This window comes from Macrotis lagotis, chromosome X (assembly GCF_037893015.1).
Source record: "Macrotis lagotis isolate mMagLag1 chromosome X, bilby.v1.9.chrom.fasta, whole genome shotgun sequence".
NCBI classification, from domain to species: domain Eukaryota; kingdom Metazoa; phylum Chordata; class Mammalia; order Peramelemorphia; family Peramelidae; genus Macrotis; species Macrotis lagotis.
In genome coordinates, this window is record NC_133666.1 from 219,009,293 (window position 1) to 219,030,616 (window position 21,324).

The window sequence follows — 21,324 nt, forward strand, 5'->3', positions numbered from 1 at the left end:
TCCCACATGTTTCAATCATGGAAGCCACTTGGTTTATTTTGTTTATCTTTTTCTTTTTTAGAAAGAACCCTGAAATTAGAAGTTATAGATTTGCAACCTATCAGAAGCTGTAGGAAAGAAGGAGCTGGTGTGGAGAAGGCCCTTAATTGGGAAACTGGAAAATTAGGTCTTTACTTTGCTACTAATTTGTTGTGTGATCTTCAGCTAGTCATTTAACTTTTCTTTGCCTAAATTTTATAAAAGGGAGTTCAAAATTTCTGTATATACATTATATATTATATATAGAATATATATATAAATGCATTGTTACTGTGAAATGCCATTGAAAATAGAAGCTATTTATTATACTTTTACAAGATTTCAACAGAAATTTATTTCTGTAGTGAACTCCTTTTGATTCAAAATTTTTTGATGGTGTTTCATTTTTATTTTTTCTTTTGTTTGCATCATTGAGTGTTTCATATTAAAAAAAAGAAAACCACAACCCCCTCTCCCCACCAAAAAAACCCCATAGTTTTGATGTATAGATACAGTTGCTGTATCCGCAACAGTTGCCGTATCCTCAGAATGTTTCAAATGTTCCCAGATAATTCTATAGTTTACAGTTTGGTTTTAGCTTGAGACCAAAGGTCAAAGTCAAAGGTTGTATTACTGTTATGAAAATGTCCAGTTTCTTCCATAAAGTTTACAATCTATTGAAGTGAATGTCTTTGTGTAATGTCATTAACCTTCATTGGAATTCTATAAATTCAACTAGTTATAATTTGTCACAATCCCCATTCTTTTTTTCTTATCAGATTTCCTTTGCTTTATTGAACTTTTTACTTCTAGAATGTTCGTTTTTAATAAAGGCAGTAACAGTTTATGCCATAGAGGAGAAGAAGCAGAACTTCTTTTGCTGTCACTGCCATCATTTAAGCTAACTCTATGACTCCAGCTGCCTCCTCCAGTATTTATAGATCTGTCAATTTTGTAGTCCTTGTCATTCTCATCTGCCTCCTCTGAGTCTTCTTGATTATCATCAAAATACGTATCTTTAATTATAGACCTTAATGGACCTTGTTGTCTCTTCTGGAATTGAGTAAAGCTGGAACTGGAACTTGAAATGGGCTGGACTAGGTTATTCAGACTCTCCCATATTCTAGTCAGGATTCTTACGATCTGAAAGATCTGCAAATTAGCCTTCATATTTAGAGTACACATTTTCCTCCATGTCAAAATCACTGAGCTGCACAATTTCATCAAAGGGGGTTAGTGTTGATTTCTTCTTTGCTGTATCACCTTCCATTTTTACTTTCCCAACTTGGCATGAGATTCATTTCTGGTAGGTTTTTTCCTCAGCAGAGTAAGAGAATATCAGTGGTGGGACACTAGAAAAACTTTTGAACAAAGCCTCTGAGCTGCTTTCTCCCCCCCCCCCCAAACCCCTTTTTTTGTCTGCCCTCAGACTCTGAAACATTATGGCAGCTTTTGTATCTTGCTGCTGCCCACTTGTGATGATAAGAAAGCTGTTTTTAATGTATTGACTCTTTTGATATGGGTTTATGGGTCCTTGCCAAGGTCCTTGCCAAAGATATGGATCCTTGAAGACCATCTTCTTTTTGGTGGTTTATTTTCTTTGGGTTTCTTGAGGATTCTCTGGAAGATTTGTTATGTTTCCTGAAAAGTTCTTTGAAGGCACTTTTAGGATCTCTTGAAACATTAGGAAGTTTTTCCTTAAGTTCCTTGTGTATGAGGCTTTAAGAAACTCTTATCACTGGTGTTGCTGATATTGTATGACTGCTATTGGGGTTCCCTCCTGCCTTCAGCAGCTTTCTTCTGAAGTCTTCTGTGGGATTGTTGAAAGTTAACTTTCTCAACTTAGGTGATTTTCAGGTGAGTGGTCTTTAATAGATGATGCAGGAATAAGTCATAATCAAAAGGAATTTTCTGAGATTCTTCCTTGTTTTTAAAATAAATTTCAATTGGCAAAAATGAAATTAATATCCCTAGATTTTCTACTTTTTTTTAGGTTTTTGCAAGGCAAATTAGGTTAAGTGGTTTGCCCAAGACCACACAACTAGGTAATTATTAGGTGTCTGAGACTGGATTTGAACCCAGGTACTCATGACTCCAAGGCTGGTGCTTTATCCACTACGCCACCTAGCCACCCCGATTTTTCTACTCTTTAAGGTGGATCTTTGCACACTCTTTTTGGTCTAGGAAAGCTTTCAAGCAAAATAAAAACTTTCTCCATAACATGCTGAATATTACTATATTCAACCTGCCAATAAACACCTTCCAGTCCTTGGTAAAAGCCTCTACAGTGTGTTTCTTCTGAAAATGGACTTGCTCACTCCAGTTTCACCTGAATAGCATAGGAGCTGGCCATGCCATGGGACAAGAAGGCTTGTTGGAATTTTTTTTTGTAGCCTTACCCTCTCCTTGCCTTCTTGGCTGTAATTTCCGAAGAAGCTGATATGAATAAGAGTACCCCCCCCCACCCCCCCCCCACCCCGTAGAAGAGAGTAGAGGGTGCACTTTAAACTTGTTTTAATGCAGGGCTTGAATTTTTGTCTTTGTGACTCGCAGGGCCCCTCCTAGGACCAGAAAGATTGAAAGGCCCATAGTTGCTATAGTTGTAAGAACTTTCCTTAAATATTACCAAGTTCTTCATCACCCTATTTGATAACTAAGGAAACTAATAGCTAGCAAAAGATACATTATCAAAGGCTTTATCAAAATCTAATTAAAACATTTCTCCAATAGTTCCGAGATATAACTGTTTATTAACACTATTAAAAAAGGAAATTATTTATATTAGCATGATATGACTTCTTTTTGATGAAGTTGCTCTGAAGACTCTTTGTGTTCCTAGGCATCCATTTTTATGTAATCAAATAAACTGATGAACAAATACCTGATCTTGTAACTTCTGGCAATTTGAATCAAAGAATCATTGAAATAAAGATTTGAAATGGAACTTAGACATCTTTTAATCTATCCACTTTCTTAAAATAGGAATATTTTTATTAATTTGCCTCAGGTGACAGTCTCTTCTCTGAGGCCAAGATTAGTCATTAAAGTAATTCAGAATTTGACTTGATTTTAGCATTCTTTTTTATTTTTCATTGTTGTCTTCAGTTTTTTCCTGTTTCTCCTTACTTGACTACATCAGCTTTCCATATTTCCCATGATTCCTCATATTTTCCCATTCTTTTCAATCTGATCAACTTGATACTAGTCACATAGATATTTCCCTTACAGCAAATAAAGTTGAATTTGCCAAGTAATGGAAAAACATAAAACTAAAGGCATTATGGTAATTTAATTATTAATTATCTTTTTGACCTTTGCATCCTTTGTAACCTTAAGTCATTCACTGAGCTCCTAACAGTTGTAATTGCTTTATGAAAGACCTCTCATTCTTTTTCCTTGAGATATTCATGTTGATGAGTTGAAAAATAGGATTCATTTAAAAGAAAATAAATGTCTGTAAAAAGCAAAAGAAAATTTCTGTGAATATCAAAATCAGCTAAGAAATTTAAAAATTAGAAATATCTATCTCTATCATGTATGTTCTATTATTTAACTGTTCTATTATTTAACACTTACTGCTTGAGAAAGAATACCTGTTGCTTACTCAGGACAGAAATCCAGGCTTACTTTGCTTTGTGACAGTTAAGAGGAAGCTACTGACTTCAAGTAGTATTTAAATGGTTTAAGAAAAATATATACATTTTCACAATTGCTAACTGCAAGTTTTAAATACTAATACTGGTGAGAGAAGAGCAGATTCTAAATGTGAATGGTAATTTATTGCACAAAACAGTGTTATCCTGTTGCATATCAATATTATTCACTTACAACAACAGCATAAATGGTGGTGATTCTAGGAGATGCTAATAGAAAACTTTAAACCAACAATGGAAACACTAATACATAAAATAAAGAATGGATCCTGTAAATGCCAAAATTAAAGCATTGAATTATTTAATAAGCATCCCATGGTGTATTTGAGATTCTTTAGAATAAAGAATACTAGGTTTGAAAGGGAATGTGAGGTTCACAATTGATCACTCACCTTACTTTAAAATCATCCAAAGTACATGTTTTCCTATCCTTTTTTTTAATCATGTTTTAAATTCTTATTCTTAATTTACCATATCAAGAGGGAGTCTTTTACCAACCAGTTGTTATTGAGAGGAAAGAGGAGAGATATTTAATTATCCTATGCAACTACATGACTTAGTGGATAGAGTGCTTAGCTGGAGTCAAGAAGACACATCTTCCCCAGTTCAAATCTGACCTCCAACACCTATTAATTGTGTGACCCCGGGCAACTCACTTCACCTTGTTTGCCTCAATTTCTTTATCTATAAAATGAGCTGGAGGAGGAAGTAGCAAACCACTTCAGTATCTTTGCCAAGAAAATGCCAAATAGTCACAATGAGTTGGATATTACTGGAAAATGACTAAACAAATACATCTTCCATAATACCATACCAGAACTGTCATATGACTTTACCTTGGTCAATATAATGCTAAGAAACTGAACCCCATTTATTATAAAAGATGTTTTATCTAAATGTTTAATAAAAACTATCAAGCATGGGGCAGCTAGATGGTACAGTGGATAGAGCACCAGCCCTGGAGTCAGGAGTACCTGAGTTCAAATGTGGCCTCAGAAACTTAATAATTACCTAGCTGTGTGGCCTTGGGCAAGCCACTTAATCCCATTTGCCTTGCCTGGGGTGGGGGGGGACGACTATCAAGCACATAGACTCAATAGTGAGCATTCAAACCCAATGAATACAAATTTGTCACTTAAGTGCATGAATCTAGGTTCCTAAAAAAGTTTATTGATTGATTGGCCATTGAAGAACTCATAACTTAGTACAAATAAAAATAATTACTAATAATCCTTAAAAAGGGGGGACAATTATTTCTGAAAAGAAAGGGGCAATAGTCTCTCAATTAATACCTCTCCTCTGCCCAGCAGGTATTACCATGCCTCTTGGCAGGAGCCAAGAAAAGTAGCCACCTGAAAAAGAGACCTCTGTCTGTCTGGTTTTCTGGAAGGACAGGGAGAGAGAATAAAGAGAACAGAGTCAAAGAATTACTCTTGTTCTGACTGTTGGGTCAGAGGAGAGGGGAGATCACAGAAGTAGTCTAATGAAGTCTTAAACTTCATTACTCATTTGGAGGGAAAAGAAAAAACATGAAAGCAAAGCTAATTCTCTTCTCTCCTGCTTACTGGCAGGATTAAGACAATAAAGTTAAAGAGAGACCCCCAGAATATCTTGCCTTGAAGTCTTTCCTTCTACTTTTGCTTGTTAGATTGCATTCTAGACCTTGTTTCTCAACTCTTCTCTCAAGGGTAAAATAATATCTTATCATATAGAGTAAAATAATATCTTTTCATATAATCTAAACCCTGATAAGTCTGAAAGTCAACGAATAACTACAGAAACCTATTTCCTCTGTAGGGTTCACATGCTTCTTTGGGGACCACATTTTTGAACATAGTCCCTTACCTTGAAGCATTTGCATATTAGTTACAAGACAGAAGACCAAAAATTCATAGTGGAAAGAACTGTGGTTTCATAGATGACAAGAGGGTTCAAATCCAACCTCTAGCACTTACAAAACAGTAATAATAATAATAATTATAATAATAATAGTGCTATACAATTTACAAGGCTGCTGTAAGAGAAGTCTGTGGTAAATTTTAAAGCACAAAGCAAATATGATATTTTCTTATAATGTATAGTACAGTTCAAACATGATATTATATACATATAAATATATGTGTTATTGATCACAGTTTATATATATATTTGTATTATTTATATGTATTATTTCAAACATACAGAAAGAAACCTTAATGTTGGTTTCCTTCAATTTAGTTCTCATCATAGAGCACTAGACATGGAATCAGAAAGATACAAATCCAGTCTCAGATGCTTACTAGCTGTGTGGTCCTGGCTGTTTGACACAATTTCTTTATCTGTAAAATGGAGATAATAATCAATTATAGTCTCCATATAGATAAACTAGGAACTTGCTATCTGAAACAGTGCTGTGTATTGTCAGAGGACTCAAAAAATGAACAAAATTTACATATCAGTTACAAAGAATTTATTAAACATTTACTCCATATCTAATAGTATGCTAAGTTCTGGGAATACAAATAAAAGAAAGCAAAAAAGAATTAGTTTCTACCTTCAAGGAACTAATATTCTAATGGAGGTAGGCAGTAAATAAACAGGACCTGAAAAATCTTTTGATATTATCCCTAAAAAGTGGGGTTTTAGGACACTTGTGATATAGCAGGAGATATCCAGTAAATATATGGAGGCTTGAAATTAAGAAGAGAAGGCCCAAGCTAGTCTATCTAAGCCCAGACTAGTTCTAGGGCAGGCATTCAGTTTTCTCGTTGGAAGAAGACTAAAAAATGTCTGAAAAATGGTGTTTTTATCGGAACTCGTAGGAAAAAAAAATGAACATTTAGGAATATGACATTCTTCCCCAGAGGTAAGGTCAATTTTTTTAAAGGTATGCTTAATAGATGTTGCCTCTAGGGTAGTTTCTCAGTATATGTCAGCTATAGACGTTCTTCATGATCTCATCCTCATGTTCGCGTTTACTCCAGACTAGTACTCTGTATCTTCTTTCAGCTATCTGAATAGTCCTACACTCTGCCTGCAGCTCACCAGCTGATAGATTTTTGTTCCTGACATACTCTCTAGAAGATGCTGCCTGCCTTTACTTGTCCTTTCCCTTTCCCTATTTTTCTTGGAGGTTTTGAATGTAGATGCTTTGACTTTGTTATCTTTTTCTGAGAATGTGTTTTGATCTTCCTTGACACCATAGTAATGCTCTATTGTCAGATTTTTTTTCTATCACCTGCTCATTTCTCAAATCTGTTGCTTGATTTTTAACTCTTTGCTAAAGTAGGACTCTGCTTAATTCAGGGAATTGTTTTGCAGCTGTTTCCAGAGATACTTCTAGGGACCTGCAAATTTTCAGTTCTTCCAAGGTGGTATGATCTAAGCAGAGGAGTGATTACTACCTTCCTGTTCTATACTCTGGTCTCTGAGTGATCACATTTTCTGCTTTGGAATTGTGAAGAGGTTCCCTGTTCCCCTTTGGCACCAAGCTCTAGTGTGCTAGTACTCCTCCTCGCTCTGGCACTGTCACTGAGGGCTGTGACCTGGATCCAAGTATGAGCAAAGCAATAGAGTTTTTCTCAGTGCTAGCAGAGACTCCTGTAATCTCCTTCTGACCAGTTATTTGATTGTTTTTCCATCTGTGGACTGAGAACTCCAGAAACAACTACTGCCATTTCTAATTTAATGGTTCTTAAGGTCTGCTCCTGGTTTGTTTGTTTTTTTTGTTTGTTTTTTTTTTATATAGAATATCTCTTTTACTTAGGATTCAGCAGTATCATGATAGTAATACCATGATAAATAGCATTTACTTCAAGTAGACAGTTATCCCAAGAAGGAAATCAAGTAAGAGATCAGAAAACAGTAAAAGAAAAACAGACCAATATACTATTATATTAAATTTTAAGAGTAATTTTATAAAACACATAACAAATCAAGTAAATGATTTTCTTTTTTCCTCTAGAGTAGGACAAAAAATTTAGTCCATAATGATACAAAAGCAATAGTTTGGAACTTCCCTGACATACTTTTTATGTTAACATCATATCCTCCTGTTATAATGTTTATCCTTCATTTCCTTTGCTTTTTTTTGGAATAGAGATGTATAGAACATTTTACATGGTATTAATAAACAATAAAAATGTATTTCATTTGTTTGACAAATATGTGGAGGGATTTAATTTCATTTCACTGAACACTACTGTTGTTGTTTTTCTATTGTTATTTATTTACAAATTACTAAAATAGTCTTGTAAAAGTAAACATAATCCTCCCCCCCCCAAAGATAGAGAAACCTCACAAAAAATAAAGTGAGAGAAAAAAGAAAAAAATGTTCTTCAATCTGTAATCAGTTAACATCAGCTCTATCTCTGGGATAGATTGCATTTTTTTATCCTAATTGCATCAGAGCAGTTGCTTCAATATTTTTTCCCCACAGTTGCTATTACTAGCTGTATTTTCTCCCCACTACCATTTATTCTAATCTCTCTCTCCTTTCACTTTGTCCATCCTCAAAAGTATATTGTGGGGGAGCCAAGTGGTATGGCAGACAGTGTACTGGCCTTGGAGTCAAGAGGATCCAAGCCCAAATCTGGCCCCAGACACCAGCAATCACCCAGTCAAATGAATGGGCAAGCTACCCAACCCCATTGCCCTGCCAAAACAAAAACAAACCAAAAAAACCGCTTCCCTCTCCTCTATCACCTATGCCTCACCTACTTCCTTCCCTGTTTCTCCCATCCCCTTCCTCTGCTTTTTCCTCTAGGGCAAGATAGATTTCTATACCTTATTGAGTGGAAATATTGTTTCCTCTCTGAGCCATTTCCAGTGAGAATGAAGGCTCATTCATTCCCTGTCACCTTCCCTCCCTTCCACTCCATTGCAAAAGCTTTTCCTTGACTCTTTTCTGTGAAACATTTTAGCCCATTCTACCTCTTCTTTCCCTTTTCTCCCAGTACTTTACTTTTTTTGCCCAGATTTTAACCCAAGGTCTTTTACTTTCTGGAATATTATGTTCCAAGCCCTATGAACTCTTAATGTGGATACTGCTAAAACCTATATAATCCTGACTGTAGCGCCATGATATCTGAATTGTTTGTTTCTGGTTACTTGTAATATTTTCTCTTTGACTTGATAGTTCTGGAATTTGGCTGTAATATTCCTGGGAGTTTTTTTGACTCTCTATCCAGAGGTGATTGGTGGGTTCTTTCAATTTCTATTTTACCCTCTGCTTCTAGGATATCAGGGCAATTTTCCCAGAGGAATTCTTTAAAAATTAACTCTAGGGAAATGCAAATTAAAGCATCTCTGAGGAACTAAGTGACACCTCTCAGACTGACCAATATGGCCAGAAAGGGCAATGATCAATGTTGGAAGGGATATGGGAAATCTTGGACCCTTATACATTGTTGGTGGAACTGTGAACTCATCCAATCTTTCTGGAGAGCAATTTGGAATTATGACCAAAGGGCAAAAAAAATATGCATACCCTTTGTCTATACCCTGAAGAGATCATGAACAAAAATATTGCAGTCCTGTTTGGGGTGGCAAAGAACTGAGTGAATGTCCATCAATTGGGGAATGACTGAAAAAATTGTGGTATATGTATGCTATGGAACACAATTGTTCTATTAGAAACTGGAGGGATGAGAATTCAGGGAAGTCTGGAAGGATTTGCATGAACTGATGCTGAGCAAGATGAGCAGAACCAGAACATTGTATACCCTAACAGCAACATGGGGGTGATGATCAACCTTAATGGATTTGTTCATTCCATCAGTACAACAATTGATCATAATTTTGGGGTATCTATGATGGAGAATATCATCTATATCCAGAGAAAGAATTGTGGAATTTAAACAAAGACCAAAGACTATTACCTTTAACTTAAAAACAAAAAAAATTATCTTACTATGTAATTTTGTTATCTCTTATACTATATTTTTCCCCCTTAAGGATATAGTTTCTCTTTCATCACAATCAACTTAGATCAATGTATACCAATGAAAAGATTAATAGACTGCCTTCTGTGGGGGGGGGGGGTGAGGGGAGGGAAGCAAGATTAAGGGGAAAATTATAAAATTCAAAATAAATAAATAAATTCTTAAAAAATTAACTCTAGGTTTTTCTGGTAATGACTTTCAGGTAGCCCAATAATTTTTAAATTATCTCTTCTGGATCTGTTTTCCAGGTCAGTTGTTCTTCTAGTAAGATATTTCATATTTTCCTCTAGTTTTTCATTCTTTTGGTTTTATTTTATTGTTTCTTGATTTCTCACAAACTCATCAGCTTCTCTTAGCTCCATTCTATATTTCAAAGAATTACTTTCTTCAGAGAGCTTTCTTATCTCCTTTTCCATCTGACCAATTCTGCTTTTTAAGGTATTCATTGCCTCATTGACCTTTTGGTCTATTTTTGCATTTGACTTAGACTGGCTTTTAATACATTGTTTTCTTTGGCATTTTTGTATCTCCTTCATCAGGCTGCTGACTTGGTGATTTCCCCCTATTGCTCTCATTTCTCTTCCCAATTTTTCCTCTACCTCCCTTACTTGATTTTCAAAATCTTTTTTTTTTTTTTAGTGCTTCCATAGCCTGAGATCAAATCCTATTTTTCTTGAAGACTTTGGTTACAGAAGCTTGGATTTTGTCATCTTCTGAGTGTGTCTTTTGATCCTCCATAATTACCAAAGTAATTATCTATTCTTTTTTTTTTTCTGTTTGCTCATTTCCCCAGCTTATAATCTGGCTTTAACATGCTTCCCAAGCTTTTGTGTTGTTATTGGGACACCCCTGCAAGGACCTCAATGTTCCTTCAGTGTCTTGTGACTGCTCCCCTGGCCTGTGTTCTGGTCTGTGAATGACCACAGGCACTTCCCTCTACCCTGAAGCTGTGAGGAGGGACCCTGATCCAGTATGACAATAGGGGAGGCCCAGTCTGTGACCAGGGTCCAAATATGAACAAAGTAATAGAATCCTGTCTCAGGGATAGTGGAGAGACCTCAATAGTCTCCCTCCACCTTTAAATGGACTTAGCACTCTAGAAGCAGCTACCGGGTGGCTTTCTGCTAGGTGACTCTACAGGCCCACTTCTGTTTCCCTGAGCCAGATTTGTGCTAAGACCTGAGCAGCACTGGGCTCCACACTCACTCTGGCAGAGTTTTCCCACTAACCTTCCAAGTTGACCTTGATGATCACTGAGCTGGGAGGTCTGGAAACTGTTTCTGCTACCATGAGCCCTGACAACCCCAGGCACCCAGGTGCCCCGCACTCTGTTCCTGGAAGACTGGGGCTTGTTCACTCTGGTGCAGCATGGTCCTGGCTTCACTGTGGCCCCTCCTGCCCCCTGTGGAACAGAGCCCTCCCATGTATCTTCCAAGTTATCTTGGACTGGAAAATTGTTTCACTCGGTCTTTCTATGGGTTCTGCCACTCTAGAATTTGGTTAGAGTCATTTAGAGCATTCTGGAAGAAATCTTCTGGAAATTCTAGTGTCCACACCACCGTCTTCTGCTCCTGGTTTGCTGGTGTGAGGTCTGCCTTGGCATGGTCTGTGCAGTATTGTGCTCCATTCTTAGCCTGACACAAGATACTGCTGCTGATCTTCTAAGTTGTCTTGAACTGGAAAATTTTTTCATGTCTTTTTGTGAGTTCTGCCTCTCTGGAATTGAGGAATTAAAGGTATTTGAAGGGTTTTGGGGGGGGAGGTCAATTGAGCCCCTGCCTTTACCTTCCAGCTTGGCTCTGTCCTCCTCATCTGTAACATTTAGTCTTCTGAAGCACTAAGAGGCTAAATGAATTGGCCCTTAGCCACATTTCAAGTATGTATATGTGCTGGAGGCAGGATTTGAAACCAAATCAAAGGCTGGTTCTCTTCCTACTATTCCATACTGCCTTTCATCTGACATTGACTCATTGCTTTAAAGTTTGCAAAACTTTTTTCATGCATTATATCACTTAGACCTGACAGCAACTACTGTTGGTAATATTATTAGTATTTTATAGATGAAGAAAGAGGCCCAGAAGAATTACCTAACTTGCCCACCTTAGCTTCCAGATTCATATCCAGATCTTCTTGATTCTAGTCTCAGTTTTGTGTCCAATTCTATGTCCAGTGTTAGATGTATGTATTTGTAAATGTATAAGAGTAAAACAGAGCAGTTATGTGGTACAGTGGAAAGAACACTGGTCCTGAAGTCAGGAGGATTTGAGTTCAAATTTGGCTTCATATACTGAATAGCTGTGTGACCCTGAGCAAGTCACTCAACCCCAACTGCCTTGCCTCCCCAAAAAAGGTGAAAAAAATTCAATCCATAGAAGTGTAACTCTTTATATATAGAGTTCTTCAAGTGAGGGTTCTTCAGCTTCTTCAAGTGAGGAAATGCTTCATCAAGGAAGTAGGAGCTGAGCTGAGTTTGAAATGTGATGTATATGGTCCCAATCTAAATAATCAGATGAGAACAGAAGGTTTAGTTGTACTGAAGGGAAGCTTCTAATCAATGAAGGCAACACTAACATCTAGTGACTGATGTTTTTTTCCTTACCATCATACTTTAGTGTCAGCTAAAAAGAAGTTATTTGCCAGAAGAGACCAAAAAAGGAGTGAAAATGGAAAGAATGTGTTTTACAGTTATGCAACTGAGGAATTTTTGCATAAAGCAACCAGTAATTTCATTAAGACCTATAATCTAACAGAAAGTAATAACTTATAATGGTGTTTGCCTTTCGTTCTCAAAGAAGACCATGATATCAGGGAGGTGATACCATGACAAATAAATGAATTGGCTTTGAATGTGCTGAGGTATCTGGGTCCAGTGTCCAGATATGAATCAGGACAACTAGAGATGGCCCTGGATGTGAGGCAGTCATGGTTAAATGACTTGCTGTCTGAGGCTTGATTTGATCTCCTGTCCTCCTGACTCCAAGATCAGTCCACTGTGCCACCTAGCTGCCTTATCACTTGTAATAAAGAGCTGTGGAAAGTAGACTCATATTTGCCCTTTTTTATCTTCAGTTTGCTTGTGTAACACACTTTTATTTATAAAAGTAGAAGTGTGTCTATAAGCCTTACTTATAGGCACATATAAGTCTTATTTATAAATATGATTATAATTTATAAATTTATAAATATGATTAATAATAATTATATTTATATGGCTTTCTTAAATGAACTGTTACAAAAATTGTAAGGAGGAAGGAGAAGAGACTTTATTTAGAGTTACTGTGCAGGGGCAGCTAGGGGGCAATGGATAGAGCATCAGCACTGGAGTCAGGAGTACCTGAGTTCAAATTTGACCTCAGACACTTAATAATTACCTAGCTGTGTGGCCTTGGGCAAGCCACTTAACTTCATTTACCTTGCAAAAACAAAAAAAAGTCACTATTTTAAGTTTGCATAGTAGTGCTCAGTGGCTTACAAATATTTTCCTATGATTCTTCCTATAGATCTAGGAAATAAGTACTATTATTTTACCCATTTTACAACTGAGGAAGCTGAAGCATTCATAAGTTAAGTAATTTGTCCGCAGTCACATAACTAGTGTCTGGTGTTAACTTTGAACTCAGGTCTTCCTGATTATTGTTCAAAACTCAGAACAAGTTTTTACAAAGAAATGTAGTTTTGAATTTTGCTTTCTAGGTTTTGTTTTGTTTTGTTTTGTTTCTAAGTCAACCTTCAAACACATTTTCAATAGTCAATTAGTAGGAATTTTAGAAGTCATCTAAGTGATACTATTTTAGTGATGATTAAACTGAGGCCTAGAGTAATCAACCAATCAGCAAATTTTATTGAATTCCAATCTTGTGCCAACCATATAAAAGTGAAATGAACCTTGGCATCAGAGAGCTAATTTCTTTTGGGTGAGATTGCATGCGTGAATATAAGTTTATACTAGCTATGTACAAAGGAGCAAAAGATAATTTTGGAGGGGGAAGAAGGAGAATTAATATTTGGAGGGGAGTATGTCATGTGTAAATTGAGATTTCAACTGAGTCTTGAAGGAACCCAGGGAATCTAATAGAGATTGAATTGTCCAATATAAAGAACAGTCTGTAAAAGGGCATTTGGTTGAGAAATGAAGTGACTGGAATGAGAAATTCTTTGGCTCCACTATAATGTATATGAGGGGTAAGTATTGGATTAAGCTTACAAGGTAAATTAGAACCAGGTTGTGAAGCACTTTAAAAATATGAACAGGGTCAGCTAGATGGCACAGTGGATAAAGCACCGGCCCTGGAGTCAGGAGTACCTGGGTTCAAATCTGGTCTCAGACACTTAATAATTACCTAGCTATGTGGCCTTGGGCAAGCCACTTAACCTCATTTGCCTTGCAAAAACCTAACACAAAATAAAAAACAAAAAAAAACCTATATCTTCTAAATAAATTTGTAAAATAAATAAATAAAATATTGAACAAAAGAATTTATAGTTGACTTGAGAGGCAGTAGGGGACCACTGGATTTTATAGAGTAGGGAAGTGACGTGGCAAGATCTGTACTTTAGTAAAATCACTATGTCAAATGTGTGAAAGATTGAGTAGTGAGAAGAAAGATTTTTAGCAAGGAGACAAGTGAAAAAACTATTGAAGTAGCTAGACCAGGTGATGGCAACCAGAAATAAGAGTGGTGGCTGTGAATAGAGGGAAGGGACTAGATGCAAGAAATATTATGAAGGGGTATTTAACACTTGGTGACTCATTGGACTCATTCTTAAGTAACTACTATGTGCAAGTGACTCTGATAGACACTCAAAGAGATAGACTATTATCCCACCCTTATGAAAGAGCTTCTCCCTCCTCCTCACACTTATTATTTTTTCTTCAGGTGTTTCAGGGCTTCAGAGTTTTGTGGTTTCCTGGGTACAGGGACTCCTTCACAGGTTACAACTTCTCCATAATTAGCAGATTGTTTTTGATTGTTGATATAGTTGAAAATGCATCAATCATGCAGCCAATATCAGTAGGAACCATCTTGGAAGTTATATAAAGTACACATCAAAAGATATTCACATAATCGATCACAAGACCTGTATTCAATTAACTAATCAACATTTAGTAAGTGCTAAGTATTAGGCCTTGGAGTGGCAAAGATAGCCCCTGTCCTCAAGGAGGTCACAATCTAATGAGGGAGACAAGAAACAAATAAATACATTTAAAGCAAATAAATACATTCAGAGCTTTTATAGTTTAGAAACATTAACCCCAAACTATGGTTAAGTACCTTCAGCTTGCATTTAGTTAATCAAAAGCTTTGGGAACCCAGAAATATCTCCTAGATATGGTGGGACAATAATGAATCTAATATAGATTTCCTTCAAATGCCTTCATATTCCATTGTCTTATTTCAGTGGGATTGCAGAATACATTAATATTTTTTGTGTTAGAGAAAAAGACACAGATGTTCTCTTTGATATGTTTCCAATATTTTCCCCCCATACTTCTTTTGTATATATAATCTGCTTTAAACAAGAGGTTTATAGGAATGGAGGAAAAAGTTTAAACTTTACCTAATTTATGCTTTTTCAATTCAAATACCAGGTTGTAAAAATTTGTCTAGTTGAAATGCTTTGGTTTGATCACTGATTTATCTTTGAGACATTTTATTTTATTACTTGTAATATCTTTTTGTGATAAAAAAATACTTAGTAGAACTATACTTACCAATAAGCTTCAGTAAATTGGAAGAATTTCCCTAAAATAAAGATACAATCTTTAATTTCTTTAAAATAAAGATCACGTTTTCTTTTTTATTAATCTTAGTATTTTTTTTATCCATTACATTCATTTTTGTAAAATTTTCTCTCCCTCTTTTTTACTCCCCTTCCCAAGAGAAGCAAGCAGTCTGATTTAGATTATGCATGCACAATCATATTAAACATTTCCATTTATTCATGTTGTGGAAGAATCAGAACAAAATGGAAAAATCATGAGGAAAAAAATAAGAAAAAGTGAAAATAATCTATCAAATTACTTTGATCTGCATTCAGATTCCTTGGCTATGGATGGCATTTTCCTTTATGCCTTTCAGAATATCCTTTGATCTATATTGCTGAGAAGAGCTAAGTCCATAGTTGATCATCACATAGTGCTGTTGTTACTGCTCATTTCACTCAGCATCAGTTTATGTGTTTCCAAGGTTTTTCTGAAATCTACCTGCTCATGAGAATATCTTTCCATCACATTCATACACCATAACTTGATCATCTCAATTTTTAATTCTTTGCCACACAAAAAGAGCTGCTATTAAATATTCTTGTACATATGTATCCTTTTTTACCATTTTTTGTGATCTCTTTGTGATCTAGATCTAGTAGTGGTATTGTTGGATCAAATGGTAAGCTGGGTGATACAGTGGATAGAGAACTGGCTTTGAAATCAGGAGAATTAGAGTTTTGAATTGGCCTCAGGACATCTGACACTAGCTGAAAGACCTTGGACAAGTAACTTAACTCTGATTACCTCCCATTCAGGCCATCTCTAATTGTCCTGATTTAGATCTGGCCATTGTACCCAGATGGCTCTGGAGGAAAAAGTAACTTGTCACAGCACCCTTCTTTCAAATCCAATTCATGTACTTGTTATGGCATCATCATCCTAATTTCATGGTCTAATTCAAGAATAAAGGCAAACCATTATTATCATCATAATGCACACTTTTATAATCCTAGTTCCAAATTGCTCTCAAGAATAATTGAATCACCTTCTTCTGTGGTTGTTCACTGGGGCTAGGCTAGCACGGAAGCCATGGCTATTGGATACCCCATGACAGTGGGCCTCAATAAGGGCCACAAAGATACCAAAAAGTGGGGAAGCCACGACACTGCTGCTGCCATGGGCGTTTGACCAAACACCAAATTTGTGAGAGACGTGATCCACAAGGTGTGTGGGTTTGCCCCTTATGAGAGGCAGGCCAATGGAATTGTTAAAGGCCTCCAAGGATAAGAGAGCCCTTAAATTCATCAAAAAAAAAGTGGTGGGAACTCACATCCGTGCCAAGAGGAAGAGAGAAGAGCTCAGCAATGTCCTAGCTGCCATGAGGAAGGCTGCTGCCAAGAAGGATTAAACTGGACCCTGCCTGCCTTCCCCATTTAGCCAATAAATATTTGACAAATTAAAAAAAAGAATAATTGAATCAGTTCATAATTCCACCAAGAGTACATTAGTATCCCAGTTTTACCACATTCCTTCCAACATAATAATTTTTATTGTATCATGATCTGAAAAGGATGTATTTAATATTTCTGCTTTTCTGCATTTGACTGTGAGGTTTTTTAATGCCCTAATACATGTTCATTTTTTGTGGAGGTACCATGTATCCATTGAGGAAAAAGGTGTGTATTGTTTTCAATCCCCATTCAATTTTTTCCAGAAGTCTGTCATATCTAACTTTTTTAAAATTCTATTCACCTCCCTAATTTCTTCCTTGTTTATCTTGTGCCCAAATTTATCTAGTTCTGAAAGGGAAATGTTTAGATTCCCCACTATTATAATGTTGCTGTATTTCTTCCTACAATTCACATAACTTCTCTAAGAATTTGTGTGTGTGTGTGTACGTACGTACATATATATATATATATATATATATATATATACATATATATATATATATATATCACTTGGTGCAATAGTATTGATATTACTTCTTGTTCTTGGTATGGCACCTTTTAGCAAGATGGAGTTTCCTTCCTTATCTCTTTCAATTAGATCTAATTTTGCCTTTGCTTTGTCTGAGATAAGAATTTTTTTTTTTTTACTTCAGCTGAAGCATAATAGATTCTGCCCCATTTCTTTACTCTGTAAGTCTCTTTAAAATGTATTTCTTTTAAGGAACATAATGTAGGACTCAGGTTTTTAATCCACTTTGCTATGTCCTTACATTTTTATGATAGCATTCATTCCATTCACATTCACAGTTATAATTACTAATTCTGTATTTCCCTCCATTCAGTTTCCCCCATTTATACTTTTCTTTAAACTTTCACTCTTTACCTCCTCACCAGTGTTTTACTTCTGACCACCACCTCCCTCAATCTATCCTTCTATCAGCACCCCTCCCTTTTCTTTCCCTTTTCCCTTCCTTCTTCACTGTAGAGTAAGATAAATTTCTAAACTCAACTGAGTATGTATGTTATTTCCTCATTGAGTCAAATCTGATTAGAATAAGATTCAAACAAAGCTTATCCCAACTTCTCTTTCACTTTACTGTAATAGGTTCTTTGTGCCTCTTTATGTGCCTCTTCTCACCCTACAGTCTTTTCCTGTCTTAATTTTTTTCCATATCATCATATCAAAATCAACTTATGTTCACACCCTCTGTTCAAGTATTCTCCTAATAAAGATATAGTTTTCAAGAATTACAGCTATCATCTTCCTGTGTATGGATGTAAACAGTTTAATCATATTGAAGAGTAACATTTTTTTTTCTTTCCCATTTAGCTTTTTAGGTATCTCTTGAGTCTGGAATTTGAACATCAAAAGTTCTGTTCAGCACTGGTCTTATCATCAGGAGAATTTGGAAGTCCCCTCTTGCATTGAATGTCCAACTATTCCCCTGGAAAGAATATGTTAAATTTTGCTTGGTAATTGATTCTTGATTGTAATAAAAACTCCTTTTGCCCTCTGGAAAGAATATGTTGAATTTTGCTTGGTAAATTGATTCTTGATTGTAATAAAAAGCTCCTTTTGCCCTCTGGAATATCATATTCCAAATCTTCTGATCCATTAAGTCTGTGTAATTCTGACCAGGGTTCCTTGGTATTTGAATTATTTGAATTATTTCTTTCTGATTACCAGCAGTATTTTGTCCTTGACCTGATCATTCTGGAATTTGGCTACAATATTCTTTGGAGTTTTTATTTTGAAGTCTCTTTACGGAGATGGTGGATTGATTCCTTCATGGAATATTTTACCCTCCTGGATTTATTTTTCAGGACAGTTATTTTTCCAGTAAGGTATTCTACATTTTCTTCTATTTTGTTCATTTTTTTGGAATTTGTTTGGCTGATTATTGATATCTCATAGTCATTACCTTCCATTTGCCCAATTCTGATTTTTAAGGAATTATTTTCTTCAGTTAGTTTTTTGCATTTCCTTGTCCATGTAGTATTATTCTTTTAAAGGCATTGTTTTCTTCAGTGTGTTGTTTTTTCAATTTGACCAATTCTAAATTTTTTTCCTCATTAAACTGTAATCACTTTATACCTTACCCCTACGAGCCTCATGGAGTCAAAGCATCCTGCAAAATCAAATCATTTCATGAACCATTTGTATCCCCAAGTATTTTCTCTCCCACACTCCCCCCCTTTAGTTCTCCAACCATGATACTTAAACCCTTGTTAATTTAAGTATGGATTAAGATAAAATCACTTCCTAATCTCTTTATGCCCAACCCTTCTAAATAGACATCCACCCTCTGTCCCTAAAGTCATTTCTGATTTAATTAACTATAGAGCCTCTAAGTATTTGAACACTCTGAAGATCTCTCTTAAGAACTTTCCAATTGATTGTAATGTATGGGAAAGAATTAAAGTAAGTCAAAGGAAACTGTGAAATATATATTTAGAATAAACATCCCAGCTATTCATCTGGGCTTTTCTGTCTCAAACATCTCATCTTGGTCCTCTTCAATGGAAAGACAAGAACCAACATACCCAAATCCTCTAAATCCAATCCCTTCTATTATATTCAATCCTATAACTATTCTAAGGGAGATACAATTCTCAAGAGTCAAAGTGTTTTATCTTCCCTTACAGAGTTGTATACAATTTAGTGTTCATGACTAATATTTGTTTTGTTTTCCCCTTTTCGTTTACCTTTTAATGCATCTCTTGAGTCTTGTACTAAAAATAATCCTCTGGCAGAACATCCATTTTTAATTCTGACAGAGCATTCTGAATTTTGCATGATAGTAAATTCTTGGTTGTAATCCAAAGTCCTTTTTCTTTCAATGTTAAAACTGATAAGTCCTGTGTAAATCTGATTGTGTTTCTTTTGTATTTAAATTGCTTCTTTTTTTGTTGCTTGCAGTATATTCTCCTTTATTTGAGAATTCTGGAATTTGACTATGATAGCCCTTGGAGTTTTTATCCTGGGATTTCTTCTGGAGGAGATCTGTGTATTCTTTCAACAGCTAGTTTGTCTTCTTGCTCTAGCATATTTTGACAGTTTTCTCTGATAGTTTCCTGAAAGATATTTACCAGGTTCTTTTTTGATCTAGGCTTTCTAGTGGTCCAATAATTTGTAAATTATCTCTTCTGGATCAATTTTCCAAGGCATTTCTTTTTCCTAAAAAGTACTTTACCTTTTATTCAATTTGTTTCAGCTTTTTTACCTTGTTTTATGGAATCTTGAAGTCTCATAAATTCGTTGGTTTCTATCTGTCCAATTCTAATTTTTAGGTTTTTATTTTCTTCAGTTAGCTTTTGTATTTCCTTTTAATTTTACTCTTTGCTGAGTTGCATTCTCTTTCCAGCTGATTGATATAAGTTTTAGATGAGCAACATTCCTTTTCCAGTTAATCAATTTTTGTTTTTTGAAGTGTTACATTCTTTTTCCATTAGGTTATTTTTACTTTTAAAGAAGGTGATTTCTTTGGTCAATTTTTCATAATTTTCCTGCATGACTCTCATTTCTTTTTGCAATTTTTCTTTTTTTCTTTGGATTTTTGAATTCTGAGCTTTCAGATTTGAGTTGAATTCATAGATTCTTTTAGGATGTCCTCTATAGGTAATTTTTCATTGTTTTCTTCTTCTAAGGTGGCATTGTTATATTTATGTGCATAGTAACTTTATGTTGAGTGCTCTTTTAGCTTTTTTTGCTCATCTTGATTGTTTGAACTGTGCTCCTCTGGTTTAGGGAGTATAGATTCACTTTTTTTGTTCTGGGACTAGGGTCTGATCCCTGGCTTAATCTCTGATCAAGATATTGCCTGTGTAGTTCAGGTGTTGCCTTTGTTTCCTCCTTTGTGTCCAGGTTCTGCCTATAAAGTAGTTTGTTCCCAACCTAGTCCTGTCTTTTGTCCCAGTGTTCACAGGATTCAAAATTTGTTTAGGGTTGGGACCCTCCAGTGCTGGCTGGCAGCCAGGAACCATGCTGTTGTCAAGCTGTCAGGACCTGGACTGCACTGTGGCTCAAAGCCTCCCATTGACTTTCCCATATCTCCCCCAGGTGGACTTTACTTCCCCTTTCCCCCCAATATCTATGTTGAAAATTTCTTTTGATCTTGTCTTTTTTGGGGGTACAATCTGTACTTTATTGTCTGTGCAGAAGTTTCACTTAACATTATATAGGGGAAAAGCTCCAAAAGCATGCTAGCTTCATGCTGCCATCTTGGCTCCACCCAAAAGTCCAAATTGACAAATTCTATTTTTAAAGATTTTTCTTTTTCTATTTGAACAATTCATTTGTTTTTATTTGTTTTTATTTTTTTAATTCTCCTTTTGTAACAAATGTTTTTTTTACAGTAATAAAATATTCTTGTTTAAGAGTAGACAAAATCCCCCCCCCATGAATATAGACTTGCTTGGGTGATAAAGTAAAGGGAAGAGAAAAAAATTAAAATAAAAAAAAAATAATAGTAATAATTGTAGGTATGGCCAGGTGGCGCAATGGACAAAGTACCAGCCCACATCCAGCCCCGTAGATCCAACAATCACCCAGCCATGTGACATGCAAGCCACCT

At 35.7% G+C, this 21,324-nt stretch overlaps 1 protein-coding gene and 2 pseudogenes across 4 annotated transcripts in view; 2 read left to right on the plus strand and 1 right to left on the minus strand.

Annotated features, from left to right (window-relative positions):
- Window positions 1–21,324, plus strand: part of MCTP1 (multiple C2 and transmembrane domain containing 1) — a 528,212-nt gene that overhangs the window by 25,797 nt on the left and 481,091 nt on the right. The window lies entirely within an intron of this gene.
- On the minus strand, window positions 600–10,882 carry LOC141503383 (protein AF-9 pseudogene; annotated as a pseudogene).
- On the plus strand, window positions 15,343–17,145 carry LOC141497730 (large ribosomal subunit protein eL36-like; annotated as a pseudogene).